Below are 16,764 nucleotides of genomic sequence, written 5' to 3' on the forward strand. Positions count from 1 at the left end.
CTCGCCGGGGGTCCCCCACGTCCGGTCCCTCGAAAGCAGGCCGCTCCTCTGCTTTACGCGCGGTGGGCGATCAACAGTTACGGTCCCAAGGAAGATCATCCACGTTTTACTCGGTGCTGGGAGGATGGGGCCGGGATACAAGCCCTCCACCCCCCCCCCCCCTCTCCAGCGAGGCCCTCGAGACCCGCCCCAAGCCACTGCCACCGCACGCGGCGCGCACGTCCATCCCGGGGTGGCGAAGAGCGCGGACGCGCGCAACTGAGCATGCGCAGAGGGAGGCTGTCCGGCCCGCTTTAGGACCCTCCCCACTCCAGCCCCGCCCCGACCGCTCTGCTGTGCGAGCCGCGGCGCGAGGTCGCCCACGCTCCCTTCTCCCCGCCCTGTGGGTCCCGGGCACCCGGAGTGTTCGGTGTCTGGCGCCCGTGCGTGATGACGTACACGCGCGCCAAGACGTGGGGACGCAGGCGGGCCGTAGAGAGCGTGAGTTTCCGCGTCTGTTTGGCCCCCCCTCGCGTTGCTGGTTCTGCCTGGTGTCGCTTCGCCCTTTCCCAGGGTCGTGGCGCCGGGTTGGGAGCGGGTGCCGGGCGCCTCCAGTCGGCGCTTTCCCCGGGCCGGGCCGGAGAGGGGAGGAGGGTTCGGGTTGGAGGCGCGCTTCCGCATTCTGGGCACCCTGGGCAAGTCCAAGAGGCGGAAGGGTGCTTCCCGCCGCGAGTCTACCGAGTCAACCGGGTTGGGGGGGGCGGGGGGGAGGGTCCCGGGGAGGGTCCCGTCGTCTGCACCCTGTCTGATCCTGGTGACGACTGCCCTGACAAGGATGTGCTCGGAGGATGGATGGGCTGGGCTCTGTGGGGGTTTTAAAAGCGTCCTTTCGAAAGCAGGAAGTTTAAAGTGACGTTGCATCATCAGCAACAACTTGCAGTTTCAGGTGCCGGGAGAATAACTTCGTTTCTCCCAGCAAGTGTGTGGCCGACACACCCTTAACCTAAAAAGTGGTGTTTCTCTTAATAGGGGATAGGAAATCCGCCTGTGAATGTAACCCTTTTTCTCGTCACACTTTAAAAACCTGTCCAAAAATGGATCACATGCTTTCTTTTTTCCAAACTAAGCAATAACTTTTGAAGACTCAGGATTGCTTATTAGGAATTATTGTATAGTCATGACTTAATCATCGCGTTGTGTAGGTCTCTTTGCAGGACACTCAGTGACAGCTGTACTCTGCCTCTTTTAGTTCTCTGCAATTACTTCTTAAAAGTCTGAAGTTCCACATTTCTTTCTTTCTTTCTTTTTTTTTTTTTTTTCCCAGTTCCAATAAACTGTAAAGACTTATAATTTGCTGCTGACACGGCAGCTTGGGGAAGCAAGTAATTTTACAAAGAATAACGGTACATCGAGTTCCTAATTGTCCCCGGACTACTAGCTGCAGCGTCACATGGGAACTTGTTGGAAATGCAAATTTTGGGATCTTATCTCAGACTTCAATCAGAAATCTATTCTAACATGCTTTCCAGTGGATCCCAATGTACCTGGGTGCTTACATTGTTAAGTATTGCTGTCATGATAAAGAGTTGCTCTTGTGAAGTCACAGAACGTACTTGGAATCCAGGTGAAGCCTTTCCTAGGTGTAAGATCTTGGACAAGTTACTTAGAGGCTTCTTCACAGGGCTGTAAGTATTCAGTGTGAAAATGCAGGGAAAGTGTTTGAGACCCCTGGGTGGTTCACTTGGGTAAGCCTCTGACTTCGCTCAGGTCATGATCTCATGATTTGTGGGTGTGAGCCCAGGAGGGCATTGTATTGACAGCTCAGAGCCTGGAGCCTGCTTCAGATTCTGTGTTTCTCTCTCTGTCTCTCTCTATCTCTCCCTCCCTCCCTCTCCCTCTCCCCCCCCCACTCGTTCTCTCTCTTTCTCAAAACTAAGTAAACATTAAAAAAGAAAAAGAAAATTCAGGGAAAGTGTTTAACACTAACACACATAGAAAACACTCAAAGATGAGATGCTGTTTAATAGCTCCTTCGAACTGCATGAAGTTTGAGGCGCCTGGGTAACTCGGTTAAGCATCTGACTTTGGCACAGGTCATGATCTCACGGTTTGTGAGTTTGAACCCCTCATCTGGTTCTGCACTGACAGCTTGCCAGCTCCAGCTCAGAGCCTGCTTCAGATTCTGTGTGTCCTTCTTTCTCTGCCCCTTCCCCGCTTGCACTCTGTCTCTCGTTCTCTCTCTCAAACATTAAAAATTACAAAAAAAATTGTATATGTTAAATACACACATAGATTGTGCTGGAAGTATTTTCATGGGGTTAATTGTGAATTGCAGTGCCTGACTATTGTGACCACAGCTTACAGGGCATTTTGTTTATTTCGGGATCGTAGTAATAGTCTATATAATTAAGATCGTTGGATGCAGGATATTTAGTTGAAGGTTATAGCAGTAAGTGCTAATACCCACACTACTGGGGCTGTAGTAGTTTTTTGTTTTTTGTTTTTTGTTTTTTTTTAAAAGTAGATGTCCTGCCCAGTGTGGGGCTTGAACTCACTACTTTGAGATCAAGAGTCACATGCTGTACCCCCTGAACGAAGCAGGTGCCCCGGGACTGAGTATTTTTAAGAATGACATAACTAATTGTGTTAAGGAATGGTTTTTGGTGTTTTCAGCTTAATTATACCTTCTTTTGACCCAGAACTTGGTAAAGAAGTAGATACCCAGAGTAAGCCTTAGCTATGGAGATGAGAGGTGTTAATGACTTGCAAGCAGAAGATGTTTCTGTGCTTATCTTTCTTTCCCATGTGGCACATAGCTCCACCAGCAGAGACCTCGTACTAACCACCCCCTGTACCTCTATTCTGGAAGCACTTTGGGACCAAGGTTAAGTGTGCCTTTCGCCTGCTGGGTTTTTTTTTTTTCCCCCAGATTGTCAGTTGCAGTAACCTACAATTCTTCCCTTTTCAGGGGGCCAGTGTTGGGGGGGGGCGGGTGGTGATATTTAGGATTTGAGGCAGTTGCCATAAAACCTAAACTCATTCCAGTGTTGAGGGGTGTCACTGACTCACCATGGCATACACAACATGTCACTTTGATTAGAGCATACTGCTCCCGAACCACACCATGGCTCCTAGATACTGTGTGTCAGAGTTTTCAGATAAACATGAGTCACTTTGGATATCAGCTTCTACAAATAATTTTGTTAATACCACCGCTAAATTAACACTGTCCCATCAGGAAACATTCAGTTTTCAATGGCCCCCACATTTTCTACTTCTCTGTCTTAGAGCGGCAGACTTATAGTAGTGGTTTTGGTCACGTCGAACCTGCTTTGAACTTTGCCTCTGCTACTTAACTGAGTTCTTTAGACAAATTAACATCCTCTTAATTTCCTTTTTTATAAAGTAGAAGTCATGGTACGTACCTACCTCAGGACATTGCATTAAATGAAATAAAGTGCAAAACGTGAAGGCATAGAGGTTCAATAAATGCTGCATGTTGGGACAGGGGAGAAAAAGGTAGTTACCACCCCCAAACTTACCTCGTTTATTTCCTCATGCCATTTTAATAAATAAATAAATTTTTGTTATTAGCTAACTGTACTGCTTTTCTTTTCAAATGGTAAAATCCTGAAGTGAAGAGTCAAAGCTTTCACATTATTATGAGTGGGAGAAGGCAAACATGTGAAAAAGGTGAAAACTCTAAAACCTGGTAGAAAAAACTATCTTCAGTTTGATCACCACAACAGAGCAAGTTCCATAAATTGTTTTGGGTGTTTATTGGAACTTCAAGGTCCATTGAGCTTGAGGTCCATTGATTAATATTTAAGTATCTTCAGTTAGTTAACCAGGACAGTCAGCTAGAGGAGGGACAGGATGTTCCAGGAGATGGGACAGCACTGAAAACGCATTATACATTATGTATCATTTTTAAAAAAAGTAATAATACCGTGTATTTTTGTCTATGTATTACATATGACTATGTGAGTGTGGAAAATACTTGAAAGGAGCCAGAGCAGGTCATAATTTTGCTTACTTGGCAATGTATTATAATATGGAGGTGGGGATAAGTAATCTAACGGTGGTACATTTATGTAAAGTTAGATACATGCATGTATGTGTAAACATTCTTTTTATAAACCATTTAAAAGAAATGATGCTTTAAAGAGATAGATTCCCTTTTATGCTGCATTTCTAATCATGTAAGCAGTGGTCTTTAGATTTTGTTTTTGTTTTTTTGCTTTTGTTTTTGTTTTTGTTTTGTTTTGTTTTTAGGAGGCAACCCTCTTTAGCTGAATCTTACCTGAAGAGCTCAGGAGCTGAGAGGCTTTAAGAGAGGTTGAAGGGCACAGTTCTGCCTGCTGGCGCTCATCTTGAATCTTTTGCGGTGACATTCTGAGGCATGTTGCTGGAACCCTGGAATCCAGGACTTTGGGTGTGAAACTCTTCATCTGTGGGATAGAAATCCTCAAGAGATGAGTTCTCTCTAAGAAGTCATTGCACTAAGAATTATTGTGAGTGAGATTCACAAACTTGTTCTGAAGACTGCTCCCAGGGTTTTCAGCCGTGTCAGATGTGTGTATGACTTCTCATGCACCGGAGCACGTGGCTGTTAAAAAAAGAGAAAGCAGCCAGCCTCCAGTCTGGCCCGTACTTTACGAAATAGGAGTCTATGCACACGTTTTGAGAAGTCCTCTCAGTTTTTATTTTATTTTTTTGAGCCCTCTAAGCCATGACAGCTGTATCACTGTTAAAGCTATTTAATATTTTAACTGGCTGTTGTTTAGCATTACAGATGACTCGAGGAAAAAGAAACAAGAAGTCAGTGGAAATACATTACTTGTGTTTACAATCCCTCTGTTTTTTGTTGTATGAAAGCAGCTGGTTTGCAATTTATATGGTAAAGGGTTTTTCTTAAGGAGTTAATTTTTAGTTAATAGTGAGCTTTCATAAGAAAAATAATCTCAAATGCTGAGTATTTGTCAGATTGTTATTAATAGGAGCGGTAGTAATATCACATTGTCTTTTTTCACACATTGAGGAGGGTTTCCTGGTGACAGCTGGAGTGTGGGGGAGGGGGAGTCACTTTCAATCAGCCAGCTGCTCTGTGCAACATCATGATGGCAGTATTTCAAAGCCTGTGGGATAATTTTGGCTGTATTCAGAAAAGAAAATGTGTCAAATTTCTGGGAAGCGATAGATAGTGTACAAGAGCTGTATAAGAGCCCTTTGGGATCTAGATGATAGTCAACGAACAATGGTGTGCTTTCAGGTTTGTGTGTTGGTGTTATTTTACCATCTAGTTTCTTGGACATTGTTACATGCACATCATAATTATAAAGCAATAAAGTCTAGTCCCATGGGGGGAAAGGCTCATTACTTTATGGAGAGGAAGGGAGATTGGAAAACAAACTTTGGGAGTGTGCTACGTGCTTTCACATAATATGCTATCTCATTTATTCTTCACAATGACTCCAGTAAGTAAGTGGAATTTTTCTCATCTATGGATAAAGAAGCAGACGCTCAGCAGGATTGATTATATGATTTGCCCAAGGCCACACACTAGTAAACAATGGCATCCATATTTGACCCCAAATCTGGCTTCAGCTCCAGGAATGTTCTCATTATACCAACAGCTGTTTCTGCATGGTGTAAACTTGCTTATGCATTTTTAATCCAAAGTCACAGTATCAGGATAGTTATGAATGAAATTTATATACATATTACAGTGACTTCAACTTTATATAAATAATATATAGGGGTGTGTGTACGTGCTTGTGTCAGTCAATGTGTGATGGCAGCTCCTCCTAATTTTGGATTTTTTTTTTCCTTGATGGAGTCTCTTGGGCAACACTGAAAGAAACTTTGCTACATTTTTTTATGTTTCAGATACCAGCAATTCACAGTCATGGTTGTAATGAGTCAGTTTGATTCCAACTTTGAGCAAATGTAGGAATAAATACTGTGCCTACTGCCCATGTAGTCTTTGTACCAAAGTATTCAAGATTTCCTTGTTTCTTTCAAGGTATGTTAATTTTGTATCAAAGAGGGACTTTTTGGCTTTCCAGATTTTTAGCTTGTAGCTATTATATCTGCCAAGTGATGACTTAAATCCTGTGTGTGTGTGTGTGTGTGTGTGTGTGTGTGTGTGTGTGTGTGAGAGAGAGAGAGAGAGAGAGAGAGAGAGAGAGAGAGATGACTCTCCTGCTTTTGATGATGAGTTTCATGGATCATTTCATCTCCCTCCGCATTGCCCACGGGATAGTGCCTGCCCAGTATTTTCTTTCTTTCCTTCCCCCACACCCCATACAAATCCTTAAAACTTATTTTTGCTCTTTTCTAAACATTCTGTGCACATTTATACGCATTCACATTTTCATTCTTTATCGCACTGTAGTGTCACTGTTTGTATGTCTGCTCTCTAGACTGGTTGCCTGAAAGGACACTAATTCTCAGATATTTATTAAATGATACAGACAGTGAGATATAAAATTGTATGCTCAATGCTTTTACTGCTATCGTTCCACATTCACTGGTTTTCTTCTTTGGGCTCACAATTAGAGAAATGTGATGACTGATGTGTGTTAATGAATTACATAATGGTGAAACACAGGTAAAGCCACAGAAGAGCATGCAGGATACTCCCATGATCCTTTCTAAAGGCTCTCAGGTTGAAGAAGCCTCTTATTCAGTTCCTTCCTTCCTTCCATTTTCCCTTCCTTCCTTCCTCCCTTCCTTCATCTTTTCTTCCTTCCTCCTTCCTTCCTTTTCTCCTTCCTCTTTCCTTTGTTTTTTGTTTTTTTTTTTTCGTTTTGTTGATGAATCTAAATGATTCGTTGTCCCAAAGTCCTAGTCAGAAGTTTTCATCAAGTGGTAACATTTTATTAAATGGACAAACTAGTCTTATTTTCAGTGAAGAAGAAAGGCAGGGAGTATAGTTTGAAAATCAATAATTAGATGTATTCTTTAAAATCATCAACCTTGTATAATTAGAAGACAAATTTTAGATCATCCATTTTTCCTTTTGTGATTACATTCTTCATCCAGGGTCCCAGTTTAAGTTTATTTATTTTTGAAAGAGAGACAGAGGGTGAGTGGGGGAGGAGCAGAGAGAGAGGGAGACACAGAATCCAAAGCAGGCTCCAGGCTCTGAGCTGCCAGCACGGAGCCTGACGCGGGGCTTGAACTCACGGAGTGTAAGATCATGACCTGAGCTAAAGTCGGACGCTCACCGACTGAGCCACCCAGCTGCCCCAACCAGTGTCCAAGTTTAGACACTTAGTAGATGACTTTGAGAGGACTTTGCCTTATTTATGCAGAAGTTGCTCTTGTTCTCACGTCCTTAGCCAGCTGTGCTCTTCTCTCTCTAGGAATAGCATGGCTGGAACAGACCTTTGAGATACTGCTTCTGTATGCATCATGTTTTGGTTCTCCCACGGACTCGAGTGAGGTACCAGGAGATGAGAGCTGGTGATACTTGAATGAGACTAGGGTCTGCTTGCCAGCCCTTGGCAAATGTAGCGTTTTGGGGAGTGTTCTTTGCAAACAACAGAAAGTGAGTTAACTATGGTATCCAGATAGCTTATTCGAAAACAAGAGATTTGTTGGAAGTCAATGGGTAGCTCAGAGAATCAACAGAAAACCAAACAACCAAGCCTTGGTAAAGGAGAGTAGCCAGGTGAGCTCTCAAGGTTTAGGTAGACTCAGTGGACTTGAAGGATATCTTTAGGTTAAGGCTCCGAATATCAGTTCCAGGTGTTGTTGGTCTTTGTATCTCTGCACAGGTTTTAGATTCCAGGGAGAGAGTTATTATTCCAACTCTGGTCACCATCACCCTTGAATCAGTGTGGGAAAGGAAAAGTTGACTCCCCTCCTCCCCCCACCTCCCCACCAGGACCACATCCGGTAAGGCTGGGAGGCAACTTCCTGTTCCTGAAAGAATGAAGTATTGATGCTGTCCGGCAGGCCAAAGCTCCAAGCCGACCCCACCACTTGCTGCTTAGTGGCCATCCCATGTGCTTTGTGGGCACATAAACAGCATCTCTGAAGTCAGGCGTGCTCCTCTCCCCCTTGACCGGTTCCTGTGCTGGGAGGATTTCAGTCACATGAATAATTCATTACCAGTTCTTACACAGAGATTAAATGGGGGGATGGCGAGCACTTTTTCATGGACTTTAGGCAGATAAACAAAGAAATCTGGCACAGAGCAAAGGTGAGCATGGAATTTACTTGAATCCTCTAGAAGGGAGTAATGGGGAGTATTGCAGCTCTGCATGTGTCTCCGGGTTAAGGACCTACGTCTGAAGGGCTGTCAGTCGGAGAACTTTAATGAGCCCTCATTACACTAAGACGTGTAGTCTGTGAGAGAAGGGACCGACTTATGATTGATACTGGAAATCATAAGTGGTGAAGGATCACAATTGGAGTTGGCACTAATTTCCCCTCACCGTGGAGCAAAAGTCAAGATTATATACAAAATCCAGTGGTTTCATTTTTTTCATGTATAAAGATAATATAATCCTTTCTGTTAAGACTATAACACTCTAAAAAGGAGCAAAGAAAATAAAAATTTTGCCATCTGACATATTGAAATTTTTTTTGGAAAGACTCATTAAATTCTCAAATTATCAGATCATGTTGACGGGAACTCTGGTTTGAGACTTTGTTATAAAATTTATTTTAATTAAAAAATAGTTCCTACTTTGATGTGCCTACCACGTACCCCATCATACTGTTTTTAAAATGTACGTGGACTTGAATCATATGATGTAGTTTAAACAGTGGATCATAGAAAGCCAAGAAAAATGCTAATTGGTTACTCAGTTATAAAAATACTTGAAAGGTATTTAAAATTTTTAATCTTAGGTCTTTATTTGTTTATATGGATTAAAAACACTATCACTTCCCAATTTATGATTTGATATACGTAATCTCATTTAATCCTCATGAAACCCAGTGAGCCTGCATTATGTCCTTTTACAGGTGAGAAACTGGTGATCAAATACATTTTCTAAGGCATATTGTAGAGCTCTCACCAAAGACCATGCCCTTAACTACCGTCCTATACTACATACGTCTATATTGCTGGCCCCGTATATCTTTTTGACAAAAAGCATTGGGACGTTTCTTTTCCCAAAGCCTGTTTACCCTGTTTCCTGACAACTTCGTTATGTTCAGAAACTGTTCAGATGTGTTATATCAGCCATCACCTTGTGCTTCTGTTTGCTGTGAATGCGGCAGCAGCTCCCACGTTGCAGCTGTATGCCCTGTGAAGCCTTTTGTCCTTTATGTCTGAGAGTAGCCTGACAACCTTTCATGTTGAATTCAGCAAGATTGCTTTTTATTTAACAAAGCTGAGTGTTGCTTTCTAGGTGAAAAATAATTAAATGCTTTTAAAGATGTATTTGATTAACTGGAAGCTGATCTGTGTAAATTAATTATAACTATAATGATGTCATAGCCTTGTCTTTTGTTATTAACCAGGTAATTGACCAGAAGTTTGGAAGCTTATTGTAACTGACAGTTAGTGGTTTGACCTTGTGTGCTGTCTAGAAGTGCAACATGCACGATGCATGTAAATGCAGTTTTTTTCACTGAGCTGCATGTATTGTCAGAGCATCTGATCCTGGGTTCTTATTTTTACTCTTCCCTTCTTTGCTGAAATTGCTACACTCGAACTAGATATTATCCTGATCTCTCTTACTGAAAGCATCTTGCCAAACACAAATGTGGTCCTTGAGTAATTATAATCAGAGATAATCATTGACACATTAAGAACATATGATCAAGTAAACAAATGCCAAGATTAAAGGAATCTTGATTTTAAATTCCATGTGAGGGAAGGCAGAACAACTTTTTGTAGAGAAGACATTAAGAGGAAAAGTAAGGGCATATTTGACAGGTTGAGAGAGAATTTGTCCCCTCTTATTCTGCTTTGTCCAAGGAAGGTCAGGGCGTACATTTTAAATCTTTGAGTGATGGGAGCCTCTAACTTTGGTGAGTTGGTTTAAGGATGGGATTGTAAGAATAAAACATGGAGTGGAAGTGAATAATAATGGCTGACAAGCAGCACTTCTTAGGTTAGCTGACCTCCCTCCCACACACTTTATGCTGGTGGTATAGTCAGCTATGCCAGAATGGGACACAGGCATTCCTCAAATCCTCATGCTGTGCAAAATCATGTAATAAAAACCACAGGGCTTATGGTGCAAATGGTGGCTGGAGCAAAACACAAAACTTTGTCAGTTGTACGTTAAAGAAAAAAAAAAAAAAAGGAACCTAATAAAATGGTAGCACGGTCACGTGTGTTAAATGGTTAAGAAAGACATAACTACTACAATAAATATGGTACTTTGCCTTCAAAAAATCCTGAACTTTGCTTGTGAAAGTGGTTGTCAGAGGATTGGAGCTAGTGAGTTATTGTCAGGTGGTGGAAGGTAAGTTGTAACTGCAGATGTGATGGTGTAACTCGTAATATACTCTCTGATCTCAGGTAGGTGGTAGATGTTTGAGGTATGTAATTGGGTGCATTTGGTGAATTTCTGTGTAGCTTTCTTCAGCTGGGTGCAGTTTTCTGCTTTCACCTAATGCTTCTTGCGGATGAAATTGCGCGTAATCAGATGCGAAATTTGCATTATGTTCTGTTGTTCCCTGAATATTAATTGCATTTGAACACATTTGCTTGTTACAAAGCAAGCACTATAGCAGAGCTGACCAGGCGAATTAACTTCTACTTCTCTAATATAGTTCGAGCATTTATGCTAACAACACGTGCATGCTGTTCCCTGTCTTAAAAATATCTTTCCTTTTATCCACTTTCTGTTTTTCAAACCCAGGTGCAAGGGAGGTATTCTCTGATTTGGACTGATGTAACATTTCTATATTGGCACATACTTGTACATTATTTTCCTGTTTTTAAAACGGGCTGGGTTCAGAAATGACACAAGACACGAGTGAAGGTGGAGGAAACAACTAAATGGCCAAGTGGTTCTCAGCAGGAAAAAGCATATCCATTTATTAGGAGAAATTAAGCCTCTTCTAGCTCTGATGGGATTTCGCACAAGGAGCAGTAAGTTTGAATGATGTTTTATAATAATGTGAAGATGATTCCTATGTGACAGTCCCTTGGGTGAGACCGATGTCAAGTCTTCTAATAATATGAAGGTGCATTTATGCAGAAGTCATTCTTCAAAGGCAAAGTGAATGATGTGACCATGATTTTGGAGATTTGGTAAAACACGGGGCTAAGAGTTGAGATAGTGCTCCTTTATTCGAGCAATTCTTAAAAGGTAGAAAAGATATTTTTGCCTCTCTGTGGCTTGTCAGATTAAACCTTACTTTGTAGGACAGGACTGGGGGAGATGGCAGAATGCTAACCAGGGTGCACTTGACACCTGTCCTCCCTGCCCCCCCGCCCCCCCCCCCAGACCCACACTTTCCAGAGTCCTAGCCAGCAAAGTGCCTGGCACTGGTGGGAGAAAGTCAGAGAAGGCGTGGAAGGCTTTTGATCCTCTGGTTCTCTCTTTGTATAGCATATATATATTCCACAGTCAGAAAAAAACGACATTTAGGTTATTGTTACTTTTTTGTCTTTAACTTGATTTTTAAAATTGATTTTTTGTTTTTGTTGGCTATGACTGTGATAGTTACCAAAAGAAGTGGGGTATTTGAATGTTACTTTGTATTACTTAAATATAGATCAACAAATTGTCTTGTATCAAGAAAACAATTAGATTTGGGGTGCCTGGGTGGCTTAGTCAGTTGTGTGACTTCAGCTCAGGTCACATGATCTTGCAGTCCATGAGTTCAAGCCCCACGTTGGGCTCTGTGCTGACAGCTCAGAGCCTGGGACCTGCTTCAGATTCTGTGTCTCCCTCTCTCTCTGCTCTTCCCCCACTCATGCTCTTTCTCTCTGTCTTTCAAAAATAAATGTTAAAAAAATTTAAAAAACGAAAACACTTAGGTTTGATAGAGTAAAAGTTTTCTGTAGTGAGATTTTCTATATTTGAAATAATTTCAAAATTCATATACATTTTGGTATGTTTAATGGAAGTCATCAACTACCCTTTCTTGGGAAAGACTATTCTTTATGCTGAGACTATGTCCTTCCTAATTTTTTTGGTGGTCAAGTATCATATCTTTTACTGAAAGACAGGTGATTTCTTATTTCAGCTCTGACATGTAAAGAGTTTGGAAATTGTCATCCCTGTCCTCACAACAGGACAAAAGCTGAACAAACTGAAAATCAAGGTTTCATAGATCTGTCAGAGAACTGAAGATATAAGGCAGACTGTCACCCCCAAATCTTAGAGGCTCATATTGAAAGTCATAGTCAAGTTCATTCCTGTAGGAGAGGAAAAAATTCTGTTCCCTTCTATGCTCCTGGGTTCTCCAGTTGGAGCCCTGTAAACCAGACTGACAGAAGACAGATCAGCAAGAGAAAAACAAAACAAGTTTATTAGCATGTGTGTTGTGTATACATTTGGGAGTACACAGAGATGAGTAACTCAGGGGGATGGTTAGAACTTGGGCTTATATAGCATTTTAACAAAAGAACAAGACGTTCGTGGAGAAGTGACAAGACAAAGGAAAAGGACTTTAAGTTTCTGTAGGAGGCAAATATGTGGGGAAATTAATGGAAGATATGGGCTAGTTAGCAAAGTTTGTTATGTATGTTTCATGGGTGTCCAATCAAAGGTTGTCCCAGATTAACTTTTGTGTTTCCTTGAAGATACGGAGGGGAATGCCTGCAAATTCATGTCCACCTCTTAGGTAAATAGAAGAGGGCAAAGAACTTTACTTGTATCTGCTTCTTCTCAACTGCCTTCAGCTCAAAAAAAATCTTCATGCCAAGTGGCATATATTGGTGGCATATTCTGCTTCCCTGCAATTAGCTTGCTTGGAACTGAGGTCACTGAAGGTAGTAACTATTAGAACTATTTAAATGGTAACTTCCATGATTTGCTGGAGTCTAAGTGTAGACTATCTTGAGAGTTAAAAACTCTCAGCTTTTCTGCAGACAAACCTGACTCATCATTTCATTTTAATAACAGAGACTAGAGCCGGATTATATCGTGGTTAAAATTTCTGCTGGTCTATAAAATGGGGAAATAATAATAACAGTGCCTGTTCATAAAGTTTGGAGGATCGAATGAGATACGTGAAATAAAACTAAGAATTTAGGAATGAGTTTGGTGTCTTTATCTAAAGGAAAACAATCCGTGGATTGGGAGGTACAGTGCCTAACAAACAGTGAACACTCTTTGAGGATTTTGGGCAAGCCGGAATGTGATAGGACATTATAAGAGGCAATGTGGAAGCGGGGCATGATTGGCTAGGGGGCGGGGATATCCTGATGAGGCTGGTGTGTCCTGTTTTCTAGGGTAAGATAAGCTAGCTGCAGCTAAAATCGAGGATCGTTAGTGGTGGTCAGGTTTCCTTGACAGTAAGGTGTTTCTTGTAAGTGCAGGCTGACTGAGGTCTAGCTTTGTGATCTGGGTCAGGCCACGAACGTGGCCTCCAGTTGTGGGTCCTGATCTGTGAATTCGTTTTATCAGATAATAGCACACGCGTAAGGTTGGAGAGCCGTACTTCCAAAGACGAACTGGTAATATGTGTGTGTAATTTTGGCCAGTGATTTGACTTTTCTTTTTGACCTCTATTTTAGAAAAACCAGCAATCAATAGAAAGTGAGTATTTCTATTGAAGTCATTAAAACAATAGCTAAGATTTAAGGAGTGTTGACTGTGTGCTTGGCATTAGTTTAAGCACTTTGATGTTTTAAGTCATTTAATCTTTACGTTTAGCCATTATTACTACCACTCCATTTTACGTAGTGGGAAGCTAAGGCTTGGTTTAGCTGCCTTGCATAGAGTCACACAGCACACGGCTGAAGCCAGTCAGTGGGACCAATTTAGACTGGAGTGTGTGCTCTCAAACCCCAAGACACCCTGAAAACACGCAGCTTGGAGGATATGATAACTGGGTCTGGGGAAATCCTATTGACAGTTGTGGGCCATCCATTCAGAGAGCCTGCTGATGGTCAGGGAGCCTGCCGATGAGGAGCCTGGTCGAGAGCTGGGCTGGCAGTTGAGGAGGAATTGAATGGGTTGGGAGGAGTAGAAGGAAATGTGTCACGGAGCAGGGAGTGATGCTAGGAGGGCCCTTCCTACATCCCCTTCATCCCTTCTGACAGACTTCTAGCTGTCAGGACCTGCTAGGACTCAAACGCTAGCCTCTGAGTGTTTTCTCTGGCCCCTGACACTTGCTTTGCCTGGTATCGCGAGCCACAAGTGACAGTGAGGTAAGGCAGACTCTCAGCCCTTTGGGCGATAGCACTGGGGCATATCTACGCCAGCTCCCAGACTTCCCAGTGAGATTAAGCCCCAGGCACCCATCGTGATGGCTTGCTTGATAAAGCACACAGCTTTGGCTGCTTTGCCTTCCCTGGTTTGCTTCCCTACTGGCCTCCTGGTCAGTTGCCTCCCAAATGAATTATCATAGATCCCAAACGTGTGGCTTCCCAAATAAATTACTTGCACGGAGACCTTTGTCTCAGTGTCTCCTTCTGGGGGAAGCCCAAACAATGTATAATAATACCAGAACAAGTTGTTACAGTCATCAAGAGAATTCTAATTAAATCCTCATACCAACCCATTTTATAGATGGGAAAACTGAGGCATGGATTGATGAGGTACTTTGCTCAAGGGAATAACACAGGTAATAAACAGACCAGATGGGTGATCTGATCCAAGGCAGCCGTCGTAACCTCTGCTTGTGCTGAGCAAAGACCTAGAGGCAGGCATGACCTGATCAGACAGCTAGGCATAGGAGAGTAACAGAAGTTACTCAGAGTTTTAAGTACTCAGAGTTTTAAGTTTCATAATCCCAAGGACTTCAAGGGAGCGTCTTGGCAGGGGTCTCTTGTTCTGCCATTACAAAGCTGCACAAAGGGTTTCTTTCTTTTAGACGTGGCTTGGGTTGGATTTATGAGCTCAGAATGCCCCTCATCTGGATTTTTGCACGTTGATGTTTTCCCCAGAGTTGGAGAGGTACAGAGAGAAACGAGGACTGGTTGCCCTTCTGAGGGACCACCATCTGGGGCTTGCACATGGACGTGTTTGATTGTGGGCAGTTTATCACAGAGAGGACCTTTATACCACCCCCCTTTCCCAATGATTTTATCCCTGAGAAATTCAAGGCAAGGTGACTTGAGACGCTCTGTGTCTGTTTATGATTTTCCAAATGGCCCTCCCTTGATTCCAGTGAAAATGTTTGAAAGCCACCCAGCAAATGGGCAACAGTAAATGAGTAAAAATATTTGTGTGCACAGAAGGACTCCTGCTGGGGCGCCTGGGTGGCTCAGTTGGTTGAGGTCCGACTCTTGATTTCAGGTCACGATCCCAGCCAGGGTTGTGGGATCGAGCCCCACGTCGGGCTCTGCATCGAGTGAGGAGACTGCTTAAGATTCTTTCTCTCTCTCCCTCTGCCTCTCTCCCCTGCTGGCACTCTTCTTTGTCTTTCTCTAAAATAAAAAAATAAATAAGGAGGACGCCTGCTTACTGTAGAGTCATATAGTCAGACTCTTCTGGTGACCGTGACAGAATGAAAACTGGATCATTCTGTAGAACTGTTTTATGTTTCTGTAAATCTGTATCCTTAATCACCCTGTGGAGTGAAGCACTGTTACCTCTCTCATTTTGTGCAGGGAATAATCAGAGCAGCTTCCTGACTTGTTTGAAGCAAACAGTTGTGTGCACTTTGTCCTTTTCTTTCTCTGAGCCTAATAACTCTGCCTCGCCTGTGGTAGATGGTCAGTGTGTTGTTTGTTGACTGATCGCATGGGTGACCTGGTTAAAATGTAGCCCCTTCCAGGGTGCCTGGGTGGCTCCGTCAGTTGAGCGTCCGACTTCAGCTCAGGTCACGGTCTCATGGTTCATGAGTTGGAGCCCCGCATCAGCCTCTTTGCTGTCAGCCCGGGGCCTGCTTTGGATCCTCTGTCCCCCTTGCTCTCTGCCCATCCCCCATCCGTGTTCATGTGCACATGGGCGTGCCCTCGCTCGCGCTCTCTCAAAAATAAATAAACATTTAAAACAATTAGCCTCTTCCAGGCTAGGACGTAGTTAAACTTTCTTCTCCCAGGCGGGATTGATCGGTTTCTCTCTGATCGTGTGCCTCTCTGTGTCTCTTTCTCCCTCTGCCTCAGTCTCCATCTTTTGGTGCATGTCTTTGGAGAGAACCGTTCAGTCTTAAGACTGGACTCAGACTTTCGGAGCTTTGTGTGCCCCAAAGCAACTTGATGATCCAACTCAGCCTAATGAGATGGATGTTCTTGGACGTTCAGGACCCCAAAGCTAGGAGCAGACGTGGGATGAGTAGAACCAGGACCGTGGGCAGAAGCAGGAGAGGACGTGCTACCTCGCCGGGAAGGGTTTCTCTGGTTCATTTTCATCCTCTTCATGCTTTTTACCTAAGGTTTTCAAATTGCCAGGGGAATCCCCAGCATATTGCTTGTCACTAGCAAGGCCTTGTCTTTTGCTTTCACTTTGACAAAGTCCTTCGTTCCTGGGAGCATATTATGAATCTTAAGTTCCTCCACTCCGCATAAATAAACTGACACACCTAGCTCTTCTGTTATCATTGTTGTTGAAACTAATTGAGAGCGTTTCCTAAATCTGTAATTCCTTTCCTGAGTCTCTTGCCTGTATGTGAAACCAGCTCATTGTCCCCCCAAGCCGGAGACTTTTCCAGAGGTTTGCTAACATGGGGCCCCATTATAAAGCCAGA

The 16,764-nt window shown here is 43.0% G+C and overlaps 1 protein-coding gene across 13 annotated transcripts in view; it reads left to right on the forward strand.

The window, feature by feature from the left end:
* Positions 1 to 260: 260 nt before the first annotated feature.
* The window catches only part of RHBDD1 (rhomboid domain containing 1), a 134,260-nt gene continuing 117,756 nt past the window's right edge, over positions 261 to 16,764 (forward strand). For 3 of the 13 annotated variants that reach the window (XR_006713196.1, XR_006713195.1, XM_045481508.1), the window contains exon 1: positions 333 to 480. The gene's annotated coding sequence lies outside the window, so the exon portion shown is untranslated. Of the gene's footprint in view, positions 481 to 1,597; positions 1,665 to 4,254; positions 4,494 to 5,868; positions 6,005 to 10,814; positions 11,048 to 16,764 lie in introns of those variants that run through there. The other 10 variants (XM_045481499.1, XM_045481503.1, XM_045481506.1 and 7 more) reach the window with 10 other exon arrangements.

The sequence above is a fragment of the Leopardus geoffroyi genome, chromosome C1 (genome assembly GCF_018350155.1).
Source record: "Leopardus geoffroyi isolate Oge1 chromosome C1, O.geoffroyi_Oge1_pat1.0, whole genome shotgun sequence".
Classification (NCBI taxonomy): domain Eukaryota; kingdom Metazoa; phylum Chordata; class Mammalia; order Carnivora; family Felidae; genus Leopardus; species Leopardus geoffroyi.